This window comes from Phoca vitulina, unplaced genomic scaffold (genome assembly GCF_004348235.1).
Source record: "Phoca vitulina isolate PV1807 unplaced genomic scaffold, GSC_HSeal_1.0 scaffold6, whole genome shotgun sequence".
NCBI lineage: Eukaryota > Metazoa > Chordata > Mammalia > Carnivora > Phocidae > Phoca > Phoca vitulina.
In genome coordinates this window covers 23,013,239-23,029,750 of record NW_022589709.1, presented here as the reverse complement: position 1 = coordinate 23,029,750, position 16,512 = coordinate 23,013,239, and the positions used below count along the sequence as shown (strand labels likewise).

The window sequence follows — 16,512 nt, the reverse complement described above, 5'->3', positions numbered from 1 at the left end:
CTATGGTCCTGTAGGACTCAATTACTGTGTAAAGCCGAGATGTTTAGAGGGGCTTGATTTTATTAGGACTGATGTAAGCCTGGGTGGGATGTATTGACTTGTTCTCTGTGGGTGCAGTGCTGTTGTATGCTGTTGGCATGCGTTTTAACAAGGAGGCAGGGAAGCAATGGCAGAATATCAACGGATAGATGATAGGAGAGTAAAGGGGAGAGAATATTCAAAAGCCTTCCTCTTCAGTTTTCCCTTTTTGTCTCCCCATATGCTTGGCTTTGGGCCGAGTTGCCCTTCCCCGTTATTACCATTTTACTTACCCCTAAAATGAGCCCAAAGGTCTTAGTGGGTAGTTAATTCTTTAAGACAGATTAAAAAAAAAAAATCCGTCTCAGCCACCAACTGCATTTCATCTCCTCCTCTCTTCAGCTCCTTTGATTCTGACACAACCAGCTGACCTCATGCTTCAGACTTGGGCTCTGGCATCCAACAGACGCTCGGCTTTTCTGTATCTCTTTTCCCTTTGTTCCCGGGCATGTCTGCTAGGGACTTCTAAGGCACGAAGAAGCCCAGCATTGCACCTTTTCCCAGCCCGCATGCAGCATACTAATGCTCGCTCCCCGGATGCTTGTAATTGCAGATATGGACTGTTTATGTCAGGGATGAAAGTGGGTGAACAGCTGCAGCTGCCAGGCAAAAGATAATGCAGAAATGAGAATGTCAGAGCCGCTTTCTTGGGCCTTAAATTAACTTTGCTTGTTTCTCTTCTCTCACTCTCTTTCCCATTCAGTCTTCCCACCCTAGAGTTCCCGGCATCCTTCTCAAGACTTTCATCCCCTTTGCTGCATGAACTGAGTGGGCTGTTCCGGAAGGTCTGGCGGCCCCCACAGGAGGGGTGGGTAGAGTGACGGTGTGGTAGGGGCCTGGGAGCTAGAGGTCGGGCTAAGAAGGCAAAGCCGCAGAGGACTGAGGGCAAGAGTTTGTCAGGGATCACAGCACCTCGCTACAAGCGCTGATTAGGGCATGTCCGAGGTTATAATTCAGTTCCCGGTTCTAATCCTTAGCCAGCATGTTAAAAGTATATACAGTGAGGCTAGTGATGTTATGCCCGCCTGGAATTTTAATACTGGCTAGTTGTACCTGCCCCCGGGGATTAAAATGAATGACGCATTGCACATGCAATGAGTCATTCTCCATCCTGCTCCTCTGCACAGTGGTAACACAACTCATCTGTGCACCCCTGGCTTGCCAGTCTTTAATTCTTGCTTCGCCATTCCTCCCGCCCCTTATCTTGCAGGAGTTCAAGTGGCTGTTTGTTCCTCTCTGTGCCTTGCAGCCCAGCACTGAGGTAATTCACCCTTCCTCTCCTTATTGACAGACACAGACATCACTCTGACAGTGAAGACAGAGATTAGCTAGCTGCCCTCTGCCCGAGCCTGACCTGGCTCCATGTGGGAGGCCTGGCAGCAACCACTTTGATAAGCTCCGTGGGCCCTGCGTCAGTGGACCATCCATTGGTGCTTCCAATATATGTGCTCTCCCCGTGATCTGGCCCTTTGACAACACCATTTGTTGTCATCGATTTCTTGATACTTGGAAGGCGGGTGGAATCCGCAGGCAGTTTCTTAAATCTTAGAGGAGGAAAGGCGGCATACTAACCCTGGTGGGACCTGACAGTCTTTTCTGGCTGGAAAGAGGCCCATCTAGGGTCCGAGTAAGCACACAATAGTCGGATCCATTTATTTCAGCAGGTATTTATGGAGAAGTTGCTTGGAGTGAGACATGATGCTAGGCAGGACAAGGCATCAAAGATGAATGGGACCCAGACCTTTGCTCAAGGCCTAGCGAGGTTTGAAGTAAGACATGTTCATCAATAGCTCGCAGGTCTGATATACAGCAGCAATTCTATGGTCCCTTGGGCTTTGGTTAGGCTGACAGATGGTAGGCTCGTTCTGACTGGGATAAGATCTGGGAAGTTTTAGAAGGCAGTAAAATGGGGAGCAGGACCATGAAGAATGTGCATAGCAGGAGTGTATGTATGGGCATGTGGTAGGGAGGAGGGTGGATATGAGAAAGGGTATTACAAATGAGAAATGCAGAAATAAAAACTTTTTCTAGGATTGAATTCCACATATGTGTGTGTCTTAGCTTGAGCTCTCACAATAAAATACCATACGTGGGGGGCTTAAACAACAGAAATTTATTTTCTTACAGTTCTGGAAGCTGGAAGTTCAACATTAGGGTGCCAGCATTTGGGTTCTGGTCAAGTTTTTATTTTTGGCTTGCAGTTGGTTGCCTATTTTCTGCTGTGTCCTTAACATGGCAGAGAGAGAGAGGAGGGGGAGAGAGAGAGAGCGCGTGAGAGCGAGCACAAGAGCAGGGGCATGAGCGTGAGCTCTCTGGGGTCTCTTACAGGGGCACTAATCCCATCAGACTAGGGCCCCATCCTCATGACCTCATCTTACTCTTACTACTTCCCAAAGGATCCGTCTCCATATACCTTCATATTGGGGGTTAGGGCTTCAACATAGGGAATTTTGGAGGGACACAAACATCTGGTCCATAGCAGTATGGTTCAGAGATGCCAATTTCTTTATTTTTTAATATAACTTTTTCCAATGTCTTACATAAAATAACCTAAACTATCATGTAGTCAACATAACACTGTTCTTTACTGTACATTTCCATCCTCCCATGCCTTCCTTAGCTTTTGTTTTTAGAAAGCACTGCTCTATTCCATGTATTTTGGAGTTGCACAACAGTGATGGGGGGGCACTACTTTGCTCTCTCTGGTCAACGTCTCTGGGTCTCGGTTGCATCACTTGAAAAATGAGAGTGGCACTAGGTAACTCCATGGGCAATCTAATTCTTCTCTCTTCTGCCCTTTCCATCCATTCTTCCCTTCCTTTCTTCTCCCCTCCTTTCCTTTCTTTCTTGGAAAAAATATTTGTTGAACACTCACAAAAAATTCACTGGGAATTTAAATAAAAAAAAATTCACTGAGTATCATGTGGTAGATAAAGTGAAAGTGCTGCCATGATCATCTTGTCCAACATGGTGCAAGTGAGCTTTTTGAAAGGACACATTGGTTGTAAGGCACCTTGTCTGACTGCCTCTACTCTGTATGCAGAGCTGGCCAAGGCCCGTTTCCTCCATTGTCCACACCTTCTATCCCTCAGTCTTCTTTTGCTGGTCCTCTAACTGGGCAGAAAGCTATTCTAGCTCATAAGGAAGAAGCCAAGAGAGTCTTCTTTCTGTACGTGTTGAGTTAATAGACTGGAAGACCCAGGATCTCTTCTGATGGTCTGCGTGTTCACTGAGTAAGAATACTCAATTTCTCCATCTGCAAACTGAGAAATTAACCTCCGTCTATTAATTATCCAATAGCAAGTTTATGCTGACAATGATAAAATATTAAGAAAACACAGCCTTTATGGGTCCAGTGGCACATATGGGACACGGATACTAAGGACATACCTACTATGTGCCTGTGAGTGAGTTCTGTTGGAGTTAAAGCTACTAGTGGCTGGTGCCTCATTCCCCTTTCCCGTCCCATGATACTCACCTCCTAGACATAGGTGGGAGACCTTTAGTTTCCTGTACATGAGTTTTCTAGTTAGACAGAACTTGAGTTTCTGGCATCTTAGGATTTTTCTGAACTGTCAAGAGGTGATTGTGCTGATTACTACTGCTCTCCCTAAAATGGGTAGTTCTCAGTACATCGGTGCCATTTCTACTCATTTAGATAAACTGAACTCAATTAGCAGGAAGGCTTGAGAATTCCAAGAGATTTTTCTTCCCATTTTTGGCAAACAAAGTGGAAGAGCAAATCCACACAACAGATCCATGATGGCACATCTATCAGGCTTTTTGTTCCTCACATTGCCCATCTGCTCTAAGTTGCCCCATGGGAGCAGACAGCCATTAGAGGCCTCTCTGTCCAGATCCTTCTCCCTGTGGAAGGATGACTCTAAACAGAGTTGGGTTTTACTGCCATCAGTTGCTGAAAACTCAAGATTAGCTGGAGGCTGTCTGTCACCTGCACCCAGGTCTCTTTTGGCACCACTAGTCTTCCTGTTTTGGATCACTTCTCACTGCCCAAGGTTATTATGCCCTGGTTACTCATTACCCATCGTAGAGCTCTTTCCAGCTCACTTTACTTTATATCCACTCTTTCATGGCTATTTTAAACACACAATTACTAGGCAAGAATAGGTGGCTTTGAGGGATGATGTTAACATCAACACCTGGCTCTCACAGTAGCATGACAGCATCTACCTTGCAGAATTACAGGTTCGGTTTTGATAATATGGTTTCATCTGGTTTCTTTCAGGAATCATTTGAAATTTTGTATACCCATGCACATGCACGTGCACACACACACTTTTTTTTCTCAGGAGACCACAACAGTGACCATTTTTGTTTAACAAATTAGAAATGACATCACATCTCAGTGACTATATAAGCAGTGAGCAAAATCATCTACCAGATAGTTTTTGCTTATACAGAATCTGATTATTATTTTTAATAACAATAATGATGATAATATCATTTATTGAGCATTTGTTATATGCTGGACAAGTTTAAGGTATTAACTCATTTAAAGACACTAAATAAAGCTGAAAAATATGTAGGCAAACACTGTGTGTCCACTGATTCAGATGATCATCAACACACTTTCTTGGAAATTAATCTTTCTTAGGTTGTTCAGGATAAATTCTTTTTCTCTCTCTTTTTGTCCCCCACAGGACCTAGAAGTAGGTTGAGCAGAAAGGGCCTCCCTGAGAAGTCAGCACAGCACGTGGCCCTTTCCCTCTCTGGGAGGAGCCAGGGGATCTTTGTTCTTCTCCCATCCCTCATCACTGGTGCAAACTGACATGTGTGTCTCCTCTCCTTAGAACCACTTTATCTTCCCAAAATCTAGCACACTGCAAAGTGCAGTACAAGTTTAGTGTTAGAATTTGGCAAATTTGGTAGAGCCCTCTGCTTATGCACCCTTGGTGTCCTTGCTACTATCCTTGAGGTTTTTAACCCAGATAGATGATGTGGAAGGCATGAACACCTGAGTCAACCCACATAGGAGTTAGTGTGTGGACAATCCTTCCCCAAAACTCCAATATTCTCCTCCTGTGCTTTCCTCCTCTTCTACTTACTAGGATGCTTGTGGCTCCTACAGGGTTGAGATTAGGGAACGGGTGGGAAGTAGGAGGTAGGTATATATATTCTTGCTGACTGACACTGGCACAGTGTGGGGCACATCTGTGGAGTTTTGGGAGACCTCCCCCACTCTGTCACTGAGAGATGCTGTCCTCGCATTTCACTTTGGTATTGGCAAATGAATTCTTCAGGTAAGTTACTTCTCATTCCTTCCTCAACCGCAAGGCATGCAGTAACATGCTTTCAGCTTTTCCTTACTGGGATTACTTTACCTCTACAAGTGGCCTCTGGAACAAGATTTAAGACAACCTCAAGCCTGCCCTTCCTGTGCATGGACTACTTCTGGTCCAGAAAAATCTTGTCCAATAAATTCTTTGTTCGTGAAGGTCTGGGAAGGGCCTCCTTGTCATCAGCCTGCTGAGTGGCTGGCTACCCACAGTAATCTCCCTTTAGCTTTCTCAGGAGTGATTGAGACATCAGGCCCCTTTGCCCCTAAGCCCTTTAAGACATGGATTCAGTTTCATGCTAGGGGAGGGCATCTTTAAAGACCTTTTCACTGTTTTGAGCAAGAAAAATGTGTCTCCTACTCCTACATCTCCCCTACCTCTCCTCAAAATTCCCTTCCATTATTTCCACTCTTTCTTAGCCTTTCCAAATTCTTTTAAGGATTAGAAGTAGATGTTCATCTAAATATCCCAAAACTGGTTCTCAGCCACCTACTTAGAAAGCCTTGCTTTTGCTTTTTCATGGCTCATTTTGTAGGTGGGATCGATCCCACATCTAAGGGCCCCAATCAAAACTGTACTGCAATAGTTCCATTTGAACATTTCGGTTCATCTCCAACCAAACAGAATATTGGCAAAAGTTCTGGCTCATCAATTCATAGGTGCATTCATGTAAATAGCTAACACATATAGTAGAAGATGCTCAGCATAATTATATAATCTTGGAAATGTGATTAGAGCAATTAGATATCATGCTTATTTATCATATTGGTGACATGTAAATGATTGATAGCAGCCAGTGTTAGTGGCATCTAGGAATATGATACATTGTTGGTAGAGTATGCATTGGTATAGTCTTTTCTGGAGAGCAATCTGTCAGTCTCCATTAAGATAAGAAAAGTGCATGTTCTTTGAGCCATCACTTATATACCTCACTTTGCACCCTGTACATACAAAGACAGGCTAAAAGACATTCGTTGGACCATTAATCAGAAGAATAAAACGTAGAAACAATGCATCAATGGCAGAATAGGTAACTTAGCAATTTCCAAACCGCCCTTGAAGTTATTAGTGTAATAATAGTGGAAGTCATGTGCATCATGTCTATGTTACATCTTTTAAAAAGTAGATGTACCTTCTCTATGCTCTTCTCTTGACTGGATGCAGATAATAGTAAGACCCTCAGAGATGTCCAGCCACCAGATGGAAGGAGCTTGTTTCCTGAATGGAGGAGAGCTACTGTCAGCCTGAAGTACTTTCAATGGGCTGGTAGGTGAATAAGACACAAACTTTTACTGTACTAAGCCATTGATATTTTGCAATTTATTTGTTAAAGTAGCTACTGTTACCCTAATTAAAAAGATACATAACAGTTAAAAAGAAGGGAATAGATTACTATGTAGATTACTATGTCTTGATTGAATTTTATTTCAAAGACATATGTGAAGAAAGCATATGATAGTATGTATATTAAATAATACATTGCCTAATACATGTATAAATGCAGAAAAAAGTTCTGGAAGGTAAACACCAAACTAATAATAATGGATTCCTCCAAAGAGGGGAGTAGGATCAAGTATTGTGGTAACTGGGGACTTTTGCTTTGTATTATTGAAATTTTTATGAGGAGAATATTTCTTGAATTACTTGTATAATTAAAAATTATAAAAGAAATTGGATTGGCTCCCTGGGCAATTGCTTGGCTTGAACTGCTCCTCTTTGTTTCTGTTCTCATTTATGTGAGGGAAATAGATAAAAACTTTTCATCCTGCCCTGTTCACCAATATCCCATAATCATTAGAGATTATTGGGAATAATTCCCAAATTAGGGTTTTTTGGCACAGTTATGAGGAAATTTATCAAAACTTTAAAAAACCCACAGAATACTCTAAAAGAACTTAGAAGAAAAAGGCTAACAAATCAACTATGAGAACAAAAATTATAGGTAAATTTAGAAATATTTTGGTGGGACTGTTGATGGAACACTAGTGAATTCATAAGTATGTCTTTTAAAGAAAACTAGATTCACTCAACTGTCTCCTTTGATAATTACAAAAGTGATCATGTGACATCACCTTTCAGCAAGCTATGATGACCTAACTCCTCATTTAGAATTCAATATGATAAAAGTATGGTAATAACAAGAGCACATTTCCTGCTGTTGGCATCCAATGAGTCATTTGGGTGTGTCTTCTAAGAGAGTAAGGGTATCTATCTCAAGTGTCCAGCCACGAGTGACCCAGAAAACAGCAGTAACAAAGTGCCTTCTCTCCTACTCCACCCCTCAGCTTTTTATGCATTGCTTCCTTCAGGCCCGCCCTCTCAGGCTGGGTCCTTGACACATTTACACAACTGTAATTGGTGCCTCTTTGGCTACCCCTTCTGTTACCAAGGCAACTGCCTGTCCTTAAGCCCTTTGGAAGAAAACACCATCAGAGACTCTTACAGGCTCAGTGGCTTGGAATAACCTGATCATCCTCCCCCACGCACCTTCATGAGGTTTCGTCTTCAGATCCATGCCTTAGACACTGCACACCAGTTCCCAAGAGTGAGGGAAGCTGTATAGGTTTCTCCCCCTTTCCACTTCACTTTCCTAAACTGGATTGGATTGGACTTCATACTGCCCATTTCTTTTCCCATTCAGGGTTTCATTCTGGAATTCCTGCCACAGCATTTAGTAATATTCAGATAGAAAAGACACAGCAATATCTAGCTCTGGGAGTTTTTGTGAGAAGTGGAATGTGTATCGATGTGCTTAGCAGGAACACCATAATGTTACTTTCTTTCCCTCAGTTTCTCATTTCTTATATTCTGCAGGTGTTTATCTGTGTTACAAAATACCGGCCAGGTGGGATTTTAAGTGGGGAGTTTTAGAATGAATGCCAGGAGCTGTGCTTCATGGGAGATGGAAATGGCTCAGTCTGGGAATGATGAGGTTGGTGAGGGTGTAGGGGCTGAAGGGGGAGTCAGGAGCTGGGGAAACCAGGAAAAGACAAATGCTGACTGTGGAAGCTCACTATGCCAAGGACCTTCTCCCATCAAGAATTACAGCCTGGCAGTAAACTTAGCTTCCATTTGATTCTAGTACATTAAAGCTAAAAATCGGGGCAAAAGAAGAGCAGCAGAAAGTCTTACTCCTACCCCACTGCGTATATGATTGCTTTCTAGTGCGAAGAGGGATGGTGAACAGAGCAACCAGAGTGATGGAGGGCCGAGCGTTAATGAGAAGATGGATGACTGTATTTCTGTAAGTCAGACTCTCAACTGGGGAGGTGTCTTTGCTCCAGTCAGCAGGACTCTGCTGACCTCATTCTCATTCTGCCAACAATTTGCTCATTCTTGCTATCTCCAGTCTGAGGCTCACACGGATCCGATATGGGGCCAGCACATAGGCTCCTCCATTTCCTTTCTCCTGCATCCTCCTCCTGCTGTGGAGAGGCAGTCCTTTGTCTCATACCCACCTGCTCCTTTCCTTCTCTTAGTACGAACTCTGCCTCCCTTCTCCCATATATGAACCTCCTTGCTTTCCAGAGCCATTTCTGAACCGTAGATGATCCTTATGCTTTGAATGCTTCCAGTGATGACACTGTCGTCTCCCACTGCCTCTGCTTGTTTCCTTTTCCTTAGTAATTTTAATGCTTTGTGCAATTCTTTCTCTTCTGCCATCTTGGGATTCAAGTTAATGACCCTTAATCTCATCCTCCTTGATTCAGTTGAATACTAATTTTGTCCCTATCTCCATCTGTCCAAGTTTTATCCGCTCCAGGGTCAACTCAAAAACTCTCTCTTCACAGCCTTTCCTGATTCTTGCAGCAAGAACTACTAGTTAGCAAATTTCTCATAATTATTTGTATAATTATGCATTTTAAAAAATTTTTGATCTCAAGTAATAAAGGTTTCCCTTTTTAAAAATATGATATTTAAGGACAAGAACTGTGTTCTACTCATATTTGTATTTCTACCAACCCTATTCCAGAACCTCATTTTACACTTGGCATGCAGAGTGCACTTAATAATGTTAATTTGAAGACAATGATGACATTTGCTTCCTTATCTTTTCCTATTACAGTTGCCATAAACTATAAGCCTTAAACCTCAAGAATTCCAGGAACTCCCTGGATCACTTGATCACTTCTATAATGCTGTTTTTAATTATTCAATAATATTTTAAAGCATATCTTGTATGTTGAGCCCTGTCCTAAATCGTGGTGAATGAGTATTCTAACTGGCCAAGAATGAAGTCACTTGCCCATCCCTCGGCTAGTGTAAGGGAGGACCCATCAGCCCACTTGAACCATGTCACCTGACCAGGCTTGTAAATTAGGGGAAGCGTTGTCCCTAAAGAAAGATCTTGTGTCCACCACATTTCCCACTTAACTTCTTCCTTGTCTTCAGACCTGTCCCTTTTAATCCATCCTGTAGCCCTCCTCTAGAGTAGGCTAAGTAGCAATTCTGAACAAGTCCTGTTTTGTTCAAAATCCTTCAGTATCTTTCTGCATGAAGTTCAAGTACCCACTTTAGCATATATGGCTTTCCTGGGCTTCCTGTTTCTGAAGCATCATCTTCTTTCACTAAGCCACATGTATGCCCACCCTTTAATCATGCCAGCCTTCTTTTAGTTCTTAAACCTGGCATGCTATCTTGAGCATCTGTGATTTCTTCACTTCTTATTTTTTTCTTTCTAAAATGGTTTTCTTTTCTTTTTTTTTTTTCTTTTTTTTTCTTTTAACCTAGTATATTAGCCAGCTCAGGCTGCCATAACCAAATACCATAGACTGGGTGGCTTAAACAACAGACATTTATTTCTCACAGTTCTGGAGGTTGAGCAGTCCAAGATCAAGGTGCTGACAGATTCAGTTCTTGATGAGAACTCTCTTCCTGGCTTGCAGACAGCTGCCATTTCCCTTTGTGCTCACATGACCTCTTCTCTGTGTGCACTTGGAAAGGGGAAGAGAGCGAGAGAGCGAGAGCGAGTGAGCATGAGTGAGCTCTGGTCTCTTCCTCTTCTTCTAAGGACACTGATCCCCCCCCATTATAGGGGCTCCACCCTCATGACCGCATCTAAACCTAATTACCTCCCCCCACCTAATACTATCACAGTGAGGGTTAGGGCTTCAACATAGGAATTGGGAGGGGGGCGGCAAACATTCGGTCCATAACAACTAGTAAACTTCTCACTCTTAAACTCAGTTTAAGGGTCATATATCTTGGCAGTCCCTCTTGACTTCCCTATTTAAATATTTCCTCTCTGTTCTTAGATCATTATATGGTTTACTCTGTCATAGCACTTCTCACACCCTCTGTAATAGAGAGTTTACACATCTACTTTCATTTTACTGTGGGTCCTTTTATCTTATTCAGTTTTTATATCCACAGCACAGACTGGAGCCTGGCTTCTATTAAGAACTTGGTAGCTTTAAAGGATTTAACTCTCAATATTTTTTAGGCCCCTCCATTAAATCCAGAAAAAATAATTGCTTCATTTATTTATCTTCCTCACTTTCAGAAGTGTTTACATCGGGCAGATGTATTATTTGATTCTGGAATTTTGTGGAACTTTCAGTTTCTGTTTGGATGAATATTCTGCTGCGAGTTGGATGATGATTAATAGTTGCTGCTGGGCTGAAGCACTTATAAAATGGAATGATATTCATGATTCATTTGCTCCTCTGTCTAGCACGCTGTGTTGTGAAGTGCCACGGGTAGGGGCCACATCCTATTGATGGTTGCCCAGCCCATACCTGGCACACAAAAAGTATGCAGTGGATGTTGATTGAATGAATACAAATACCTATCCTGTTTTTCCAGCTAACCTCTCATCTCCTTGTAAAAGTATTGAAATCAGCTCTCCTGTTTTCCACAGTCTTTAGATCCCACCACTCTGTATCTTTAAAGAGCTGCTGTTTTTATAGTTATCCCCATCTTCTCTAACCGGGAACTCTAGACACCGGGAGGACGATATGCTCTGTGCTTATGATGCTCCACCAGCGATGGGGTTCAACTGCAGGGCAGGGGCGGCCAAATGAGAGGAGGTACCAGGAATCCCATGTGGCAAATTCCTGTCCTCTTCATGTTAGGTTGTGTAAGTGAAGCCCCAGTGTAGTGCACTTGGGGATGTGGTACAGGGGGCTCTGAAAGTCAGGATAGGATAGAGGCTGTGGGCACCAGGGTCTTTTTGAGAAAGGCTTTGTGGCTATCCCTTGCTCTCTTGTTAAGGGTTAGGAGATAACGTGAATAAATGAAGGGGCGCTGGAACAAAAATCAAAAGGTCAGAGTCTTAGCATCAGGTTTTTTTTTTTTTCCCCTGCCTACATGCCAAATGTTGAGCAAGTGCTAAGTCCCGTGAGCCTTGGTTTCTGTATCTCTGGTGTGGGATAATCATACTTGGCCTCCTTACCTCACAGAAGTGATTCCAGGCTCAATGAGATAAGGGCTATCAAACCAACTCCAATAGTGAATAAATTTATCAGCGTTAGGGGTTATTATCATGATTACTTTACAGAGAGGTGGTATCCTCACGTAATTCCCAGATACACAGAGGTGACTAGACTGCCTACTTCGCTAGATCCTGTTATGACCGGTTTAACTCTTCTCTTTGGAGAATGGATTTCATCTCCCTCAACAGTCCCAGAGAAGAATTAACATGTGTGCTGTGCCAAGTGGGACTAACCCTTGTTATGGGGATTTTACTCCTTGTTGAGAAGTCAGGCAGGAGAGTGGAGGAAGTATGAAAGAAGCCTGCAGACCAGCAGCCTCTCACAGCTCCATTTCACTTGGCGCTGTTTTTGGACAAGCCCCGCTATGTTAGAAAGTCACAGTTTTCCTCTGAAACCCACCATCTCAAGCTTCTCCTCTCAGAACAGTCATCACGTCCATCCCTTAAGATTTATTGAGTACCTTGATTTTGCCAAAGAGTAGAGAAATACAATGGGGAACAAACAGATGGGTTTACAGAGTTTATGTTCTAGTGGAGAAAATGAACAAAAAACAATTATAGGTATCGGGGAAATATAATTAAAAAACACAATCTTCTTCCAACCTAGAAAACCTTCCCACAAAGGTAGTAGAGACAGAAAATAGTCTTATTATTGAATAAATATTAAACCAGAATGGGACATGCACCACAGGCAATCCCCTAGGAGACTGTAAAGACAGAAAGAAATCTCACCCTTTCAGTAGCCAAGGGGACACAACCCATTCATACGTGTTTTCAAGATAATAACTAATCCTCAAGTAAGAGGGCTTGACAGCACCATTTGTCACACATATTCGTCTTAACTGTACGTGGTAATTAGGGTGACCATCTGTGTTAGCCTATTGGCTTTACCCAGAAGAAAAATTTCTTATACCTTTATGACCTGGGGTGATTTTGCAATGTGGAGCAAAGTGCCCACCAAAATTAGGCTCCTACCCTCCCATAAAAACTAGGAGATAGGGGTGCTGTCTCCCTTGATGTTTGTATTTCAAAGAGGTAGCTCTCAGGTGTTTGAGAAAGAAATTTTTAGGTTATCGAGATGCAGCTGACACGGGGCTGGATCCCAGGCCCGGATATCATGACCTGAGCTGAAAGCAGACAACTGACTGAGCCACCTAGGTGCCCCATGGCCCTTTTAGTTTTCAAAAGGTTTTATATACATTGCACAGAGAGGAGAAAGTGCTTACAAGTTTTCTAAAGTGAATGGTCCAAGAAGAAGGAAGAGAGGGAACTCTCTGCCCTTATTTTCAACAGGGAGAATTAAGCCTCTTATTTCGAATTTTTTATTTGTCCCTACACAGGGAACTAATGTAAGAATTCCAAAAGTAGACAAATGTTCAACTCAGAAAGACTGCACTTGGGGTTTACTTTTTTTTTTTTTTTTTTTTTACTGATTTGTGAGTGCTAACTCGAATTGAGGTTAATATTTATCCGTCGTAACCTGCACATATATTTTTATAGTATTTCTTTTGTCTTCTAAGTTCATGGTATATTTTACTGCATAAAAACACTAAGACTCCCTACCCCCAAAAGCTGGGGGAGAAGCTTCAGTGAGATTCTGTTTACTGAAAGGGTTGAAACTTCATTCTGTAAGCAAATAAGGGCCAGAAACCAGAGGGTATCCCTCAAACTGGAGCTTGTCCTGACTTTGGGCTTAGAGATTGTTGAAACAGCTGACAGTGATCATAATCATGTTTTAACTTGATAATGTTTCAGCATTTTAATCTCAGCACTTTGAGAGTCCTGGGACAAAGTAGGTTCTCAGTAAACCTTGGTTGATTTGATGGATAGCTGAATTGTCTAAAGACAGAACACCTAGGGAGGGATGAGTGTCATCAGGGTCAGCCGACGCCTCTGCAGATTCCCCCAGATAATTAGCTCACGAATACTGATGCCTCAGCATTTTCCTCTCCTCTGCCAGCCCTCGTGGGAATATCTGAAAAGCACTTGTAACATAGACTTAAGGTTAATGAGCATAAAGCCATATTAATTAAGCTGGCTAAGCTTCCTTCCTATATTCTGCCGAATTCTAGAACTTCTGCTGGATACATCTAGTCTCTAGTGGCTGAATATGAGAGGGCCCTTTCTACTCTACCTCCCCCAACAAAAGGCATGCCTTCCTGATACTTGGGTTTGATTCCCCAAATCTCTGAGGTCAATCAGTTTTGTTGACGGTAGGTAGATATACACTGCTACCCTACTGGGGTTTTCAGTGGTAGATGGCTTGCTTCTTTCTGTTCATGATCGCCATCATCTTTCTCACTTTCCCCTAGATACTTTTTCTCTGCTGCTTAGGGTCCATTCTGGCCCTCTTTGTGACTGCCTTCTACCCCCAGGAGCCTCTGGGGGTTTCTCTCTCTCATCACTTCTCTGAACACCAACCTCCGTTATATGCCACACTCTATTGCAGCCGTGTATGCAAGACATGCATTTTACTGTGTACATGTATTTAGGATAATGGAGTCGCCGTGTATGCAAGACATGCATTTTACTGTGTACATGTATTTAGGATAATGGAGTCGCCGTGTATGCAAGACATGCATTTTACTGTATACATGTATTTAGGATAATAGAGGTCATCACTGATGTAGAATATGACACTGCAAGTCAGCAGTGTCCTGCTTCCTCAAGCAATCCTCAGATATGTAATTGTGTTTTTCTGGATTCAGCCATAATTAATCATATTAGCGATCACGAAAAAGGAAGTCCATTTTTCACTTTTGGGAGGCACGGAGCCTTTTGAACTATTGAGAAAGAAGAATTCCCCAGAAGATAAGAGGAGCACCATTTAATACAAGGAAACTGCAATTCATATAAAGCTACCCTAGGAGTTTACGAAGACTTAGGCAGTGGCCAAGCTTTAAACATTTAAACATTTAGTTAGCTAGCTATTTGGCATTATGCCACTTAAACATACATATGATTGATTTCATTTTTAAATCACTTGACCACATCATCCTGATGTTTTGGCATTTTGCCCACAGCCTCAGCGTGCAGTGCTTTCAAAGAGAGCTCTTTACTGCCGTCTCATGGTGAACAAGTGAATGGCCGTGGCTGGGAGTTAGGAGACGATGCCGGCTCTCCCACTCCGCAGGTGAGTGTGGGTGAATTCCACAATCTCTCGGTGAGTTAATTTGTGTGGGCCTCAGTTTCCTCTTTTGAAAATTGCAAAAGCCTGCAAATATGGAGCTGACTGGCAAGGAAAATCCTCAGGACTCTGTGAATAACTTAACATAAAGCCATACATTTGGCTTCTGTGCTATTTTCATCTTGACTTCTAATGTACTCCCTGCCTCACAGGTTCAAGTGGTCGACAAGAAGTTCCATGTCATCCCTATGAATGCAGACACCTTTATACTCTCCTTGTCCCAGGGCTTAGGTGTCCCTTCTTTTTGGGAATCCAATAAAGGTATTCTTCATGAGGATAATTAAAAGCTTTTGCCCTCAACCAACACAAAACAGGCTTTAATCAAAAAATTGAATGTGGAAAAGTTGAATAAATCAGGTACAAACCAGGATGCAGGTATGGAAGATCAAAGTGGAAATTACCTCTGCCGGTCCCTTGAAGAGCAAATTGTTTTATTGACTTTTCTTCAGCATAGTTCTTGTTCCGCCTTGTAGGGTTTTTCTTCTTTGCATTTTTTTTTTTAATGGAATCTGATGATCTATAAGGAGAGGAACAAAGACCTTTGACTAACACAGCCTCTGACTAGCTAGAGGCAGAGCTAACTTTGATATTGTACTTTCTAATTATAGTGGAGACTTTCGTGGCCTCCCGAGTAAAAGATAGCTACTTTCAAAAAGTAGACAAGGGTGTAGGCAAGGAAACAAGGGCATCTCGGGATTCCTGGAAATGGGAGCCCGAGATGCTTATGTCAGGAGGAATTGCTTGGGCAGTATCTGTCCCTTCCCAGACTTGAGCCTTCTGGGGACAGGAGGAGATGTGGTGAGTCCCTTTCTTGAGGATCTCTGAGGAACACATGGGGCCTGAACAAGTCTCGTTTCACCACTTAATCAGCTGAAGGGATATGAGCAGCAATGCTTTGCCTGGTAGTTTATGTAAGATGAAAGGAGTCTCAAAGTCGAATGAAACTGTATTATTCAGCTGCTTTCATTCACTCTAAAGACATCCTATTCTATAGGTTATGCATGAATTTCTCCCATTTGCAAGAGTAAAGCACAGTAGCCAAAAGTCATCAATGTTTTATAAACTGTGACTAATCCCCTACATAGTCTCTCTCTCTCTCTCCATTCCCCCCCTTTCCCTACTGTTCAGAGTTTTTTTGGTTTTTTTGTATTTCCTGATATTTAGCTGCTACTTTTCTGTGTTATTATTTTTTTTAAATCACTTGAGACCATGGCATACTATGGGGTTTAGGATTGATAGGGTTATTAGGAAAGCCTGCTCTCCCAAGCCTTTAGATTGCTTTGAAATATTTTGCTTGAAAATAGCAACAAATAAATCTGAAGCTCTGCCTTCCAGAAGGAGCGGCAGTGCATTTCCAGGGTCCTTTTTGCTTTTACTGAGTGGTTGCCACCCAAAATAGTGGCGGGCTCATAAATGTTTAGCAAATCATGGTAATGAATGTGGCAGGGACAGACATAGCCAGTGTGTGTTTTTTTAATCACGCATCATTTAGTACAAAGATGACTCTTGGATGTTTT

General features: G+C 42.4%; 1 long non-coding RNA gene across 1 annotated transcript; it reads left to right on the top strand.

Moving 5' to 3' along the window:
• Positions 1-6,555: 6,555 nt before the first annotated feature.
• LOC116632103 lies at positions 6,556-14,916 on the top strand. Its single transcript, XR_004299335.1, has 3 exons — positions 6,556-6,641; positions 8,541-8,619; positions 14,832-14,916. It is a non-coding gene; the product is annotated as an uncharacterized LOC116632103 (long non-coding RNA).
• The last annotated feature ends 1,596 nt before the right edge of the window (positions 14,917-16,512 follow it).